The following is a 5,400-nucleotide window of genomic DNA, read 5'->3' as shown; positions in this document are numbered from 1 at the left end:
GCAAGTAAAAGTTGGTTGTGGAACCCAATGATATGTAGCATACTTGGTGGCAACCATACAAAGTATGCATAAAAAATTACTTGAATTGAAGAAAGGAAGGTTACCATCACCTCTCAAGGGGACAAACAACAACCAACCAAGTCAATCCCATTGACTCAAAGTCAAGGTTAAAAATAAGGGACTTCCATGATTTTTAGTTTGTAGATAACCTTAAAGACACCAAAAAGAGACACTATGACACACTCCAATGCTAGGAAAAAATATAGGTGATTAGAATATGTTAATGTATTGTTACAAAGTGTTAGTCACACCTTTCTATAGCCAAAAACACATGTAGAGCATGTGACCTATGATGTAACTCAATGTGATTTAGGAGCTATTCAGAAAGCTAAACTCTCAATCTCTACAAGCCAAACTCTTTATTACAAACAAATGAGCACAAATCCCAAGGAGTAGTTTAGTGAGACCTTTAAGTTTAGCTCACATCTCAACTCAATCTTCAAGAATCACCAACTTATCTTATATGAACTCTTGATTCATCAACCTTATGATTATTATGGAAATTTCTAGAATTTACTATGAAAATGAGTTGATTTTTATTTATTCGTGTGGATTTTTTATGTTTGCCACATGATTTGTAACTTGTTACATGTAACATTACATGTGACACTAGTCACATTATGCCTAGTATAGATAGATAGAAGGATACTCATGTATTTTGTGTTTTAGTTATCACAGCATTAGAACCGGATGGAGTTATGCAAACTAAATATTCTAAGGAAGCACATGCTAATGGGTAGGAAGTATTAATGGTTGAATGCTTCATAGCATGGAATTATTGTGTTTTTGGGTGCTTACTAGCACAATGATATTGTATGCATCTACATACAATTTATTTTTTTGAATGTGTTCAAGGCCTAGAGAGCATAGAGTGAATTTTTTTGAATGTGCTTAGCATTCGTGAAAGTTGGAGAGAAGGTAGAGTGATGCTATGGACAGAAGGCAACAGTGTGTGTGTTGGGACAGGGGTTATATTATTGGCTTTTCCATATGATGTGATAAACTTTGAATTGCTAGGAGAAGAGGATGTTGGTGTGGTGGTAGATAAAGCCCTTGATCAAACCACAGGAACATACATAGATGACAACCTCCACTGTGTCACTTTGGAAAGATAGCCTAGTAAACAAGTCACCTTTGATGATGGAACATCACTGCTACAACAACAATCATACATGCAATTTGTCTCTACAAATGCTTGTGCTAAAAACATGGAAGATACCAATGAAGATTATGTTTCTGCAAAAAAATCAATTTTTGTTCAGAAGAGATCATATTGTATGGTCAATAGAAAGCCTTGAATTATTGCCCCTAAAGGTGCAAACTTGAGGACTTCTATGGACTCTATTTCACAGGTTTCCATGATTGATTGTTGCCAAGAAAAGTGTTGTCAGTTTCCTGATAGAGAAGCAATGCAACAATTACGTAAATGCTTTTGGGGATTGTAATTTGAAGACCGCACAAACTATGTTTATGACAAGTTTGAATCATCATGCAGGATTGATTACTTGGGAACAAGGAAGTACAACTTTATCTTCAATGGACAAGTGGTATGTGGAAGGGCATGGTCTGAGATTCATGGAATCCCAAAGACATCTTTTTACAGGTACAAAATACAATTTGAGCATGGCATGAGGAGGGCAATGCATGGAAACAAGGGGGTAATAAGAGCAGCTTGGGATCACACAGAGATGGGAAGAGCCATCCTTAGAGACTTTGTTAAGAAGAATGTAGAGCAAATGCCACACAAGAGTAGAACAATGCAAGATGGATCAAGGGAGACACAATTGGTCATCCCAGATGTTTACAAGCAGGTAGATATATGGGCAGAAGTAAAGACAACATTGAGTGGTATTGGATGTAAGCAAATGTCATTGTCCACCTTCAATCGTATTTGGAACACAGAGTTCAAGCATGTAACCTTAGCAAAGACAAGTGAGTTCTCCAAATGTAGTATTTGCTCAGAGATCAAAGAGCAACTTGCAGCAACAAAGTGCCTTCAAGAGCAAAATGTGCTTCTAAAGAAGCGTCAATGTCACATGCTACAACAACAAAGTTGTTGGAACATATACTACAGTTGGCGCTTGGCCTTAGCATTAGATCTAGATAAAAACTTGTGCATCATACATGATAAAATGGACTAGCAAAAGACAACTATCCCCAGGTTAAGGCTTTGATCAAAAGAGACTAAAAGATCTACTCAACTACCAATTTCTTTAACAGGCATGATTACACATGGACATGGAGAAGGTAGATATGGACATTTCTCACTCGATCTGTGGCCTCATGATCCTAACTTCACAATTGCCTCATTGTCATTGTACTTTAGGAAGTTGGAGCGACTACGCAGGCATGCAAATGGTGATCTACAAGTAGATGGAACGCCAATATCAACCTCTGTGCTACTAAATGCCCTCAACTCGAAAAAAGCACTAGACCACCATCAAGGTGTTGCACAAAATAAATCATGCATGGAAGATAATACACCACAGGATGATCATCATCATTTCAAACGATTGCCAGAGAACTTACTACCTCAACTCGATAATTCTGGATCAGAAAACAAAAATCGCTATCTCTTTGCATATCTATCATTGCTTGTTGCACGAGGAACATTCAAGATGATCCAGCTTGGGTTTCTCATGGTGGGTCATACACATGAAGACATCGATGCAATATTCAGCAAAATTTCAGAGAAGCTAAGGACGAGCATGACCTTCACTTTTCCTCATCTTATGCAACATTTTCAATCATGCCAGATGACAAGTCCTACACCTTTCTTATTGACACATGTGCCTGACTTTAAGAGATACATTGAGGGATACTTGTGTGATTCAAAAGATACACTTGTTGGTCACTTAAAACCTCTTCAATTTCGGTTTTATATGCAAGGAGATACACCTGTCATGCAATACAAGATGCATCCAAAGTCCCCAGACTGGTTACCAAGAGAAGGTGGCATTGAATTATGGAAGAGAGACCTTGCAGGAAAGCCTACTCTTCCAAAGGGTGTTCCAATGTTGCTGCCCATGTTTGAGTACGTTAAGGACCATCAAGAAGTAGTAAGTGGAGTTAAAGATTATTTGAAGTATTGGGAAAGATGGTCAAATGTACAAGGACCTGAAGCAGAGTTCACAAAGTTTATAACACCAGTGATTGATTATTGGAAACATATGATCTACGCTCTTCAAACTCCAAATGTCCAAGAAGATTTATTTTTCATAGATTTTTGGCCAAGAACACAAAGTGATGTAACCAATATAGATGTAGATAATGCAGATGACTTCATTGGATTGGAAGAGTTGAATGATCACTATTGTGGTCCTCTGAGCAAACGACCCAAACATGCATTTGAACCAATGCTTGATTTTAAGAAAGACGACTTTGTGCTTGTTAGACCTTCAGATCCAGTATATCCAATAGGGCTTGATGTTGCACAAAGTGAGGTTGATATAAATAGACATTCCAAAGACTTCAACAAGGTACGTATACAATATTGGGCACCAGTTTGTTGTCGTCAAAATGCTACAGATGCAGAGGTGTTGCACAAAGCGAGGTCGATACAAATAGGCATTCCAAAAACTTCAACAAGGTACGTATACAATATTGGGCACCAGTTTGTAGTCGTCAAAATGCTACAGATGCAGAGGTGTATTTTAATTGTTGGGATAAATATTGGATGTGCAACAAAAAAGATCCTGAACGATGGGAAACAATAGATAGCATTGTCTTCTCTTGGATGAAGAAAGGTACAAAATCTCCCAAAAAAATTAAAATTCCCCCAAAAGTTGTACTGAAGGCTAAAGAAAGTCTACAAGAATCCATCGAGCGACTGAAGATTTTCCTTGAATATTTCAAGGATATTAAAACTAAGGTGTCTATTAACACCATCTTTTTGAGTTTTTTTCAATCTCTTGGAAACAACCATAAGCAGTAATATGTTTAATTGCACCAAGTTCCAAATTAATGAAATTTCCAAAATTCATGAAATCCATTTTGATTTGGTTTTCCCATATTGATGGGAAATTCCCAAAATCCCGAATATGGAGTTAAGTGTGTATGTGCGTGTGCGTGCGCACGCGCAAATAAAGATGCTGATGGAAACGGAGGGAGGGGTTTGTAGACCTAAAAGTGACCATGCAATGTGGCACAGCTGCATCTCAAGGGGCATAGGTACTCTACAAATCTATACCAAAGGATGTTGCTTGCACCGTTAAAAAGATGCGGCTGGAATGCATTTCGCCTCGATCATCCGAGGAAAGCGTTCTCTGCCCGAAAGAAAAGGATAACTTTGCAGCATGCTGGGGAATGTTTTTCGTCCTATCCACCAAATGATTCCCTAGTCATTGAAAGCCGAAAATTGGAAAGAAAGGAACGGACATAGATAGAGGGTACCCTAGGGCAGTCGCGAATTCATTAGCCAAGATCGAGGGGAACCTCAGGAGAGGCTGGAAAGGTGAAAGCAAGTAGGGTTCCACGGTGGAGGAGATCAAAAGAGCATGGTATGTGGAGAAGGGCAACTAGTGCGGAAGATGGCCGCGAAGGAAGCATATGGCATGTCTACAAACGCTCTAGGGAGATATACCTCGTGTGCGGCACGGCACGGAACTCAGTGAAGAGGCTAAAATGGGGGAATCGCGCACGGCGGCGTGGTTGTGTTTTGGTTTTCTGGGGGATCCTCTCCGACACGTTCGGGATCGCGAGAACGGCGCGTGTCCCTTGGTTTTTCTGTTTTGTTAGAAAAGGAAAAAACAAAACTCTGGTACACATACAGTGAATGGGTGCTTTTGCTCCCTGCCTGTGAGTCCCGTAGGCAGAGAGAGCGGTGCACGCGGAAGGAAGCGCAATAGCTGGCAAGCCCCCGGGGGGTATAAAGCAAAGGGTCGGGGCGCCAAGATCCTCATACCTTTCTCGGCCTTTTGGCTAAGATCAAGTGTAGTATCTGTTCTTATCAGTTTAATATCTGATACGTGGCCCATCGGGTCACTACGATATTAACCTAATTTCTTTCACGGGGGCAGCCCCATCCGGCAGCTTGCTGCCCGGGGCTGCGCGCGTCGCCTCCGTATTGCACTGCCTCGGAGCGCACGGCGCACCCCCTCCCCCCACAATTCTAAAGCGAAGGCGGACGGCTCAATCGTTTGTAAGCATTAACAAAACAGGCTCTCGGTGCATGCAGGGCAGCGAGCAGAAGAAGCTGGGCGTGATGGTCGACACTGGCAAGGCGAGCAGAGGCCATGCGCGTTGCCGGCGGGGCAGAGACGTCGGTCGCAGCTTCTGATTGGCGGGCGTCAGGATACGCCGTGGCTTGCGATACACGCCACCTTACCTTACCTTTTCTGG

General features: G+C 41.2%; 1 non-coding gene across 1 annotated transcript; it reads left to right on the top strand.

The window, feature by feature from the left end:
- The first annotated feature begins 4,959 nt into the window (after window positions 1–4,959).
- LOC148007992 (U2 spliceosomal RNA) lies at window positions 4,960–5,158 on the top strand. The gene has a single exon (XR_015690304.1). It is a non-coding gene; the product is annotated as a U2 spliceosomal RNA (small nuclear RNA).
- Window positions 5,159–5,400: the final 242 nt, after the last annotated feature.

Source organism: Lygodium microphyllum, unplaced genomic scaffold (assembly GCF_053477565.2).
Source record: "Lygodium microphyllum isolate KBCC unplaced genomic scaffold, Lygodium_microphyllum_v1.1.10 scaffold_673, whole genome shotgun sequence".
Taxonomy (NCBI): domain Eukaryota; kingdom Viridiplantae; phylum Streptophyta; class Polypodiopsida; order Schizaeales; family Lygodiaceae; genus Lygodium; species Lygodium microphyllum.
This window is presented reverse-complemented; position numbering and strand designations above follow the sequence as displayed.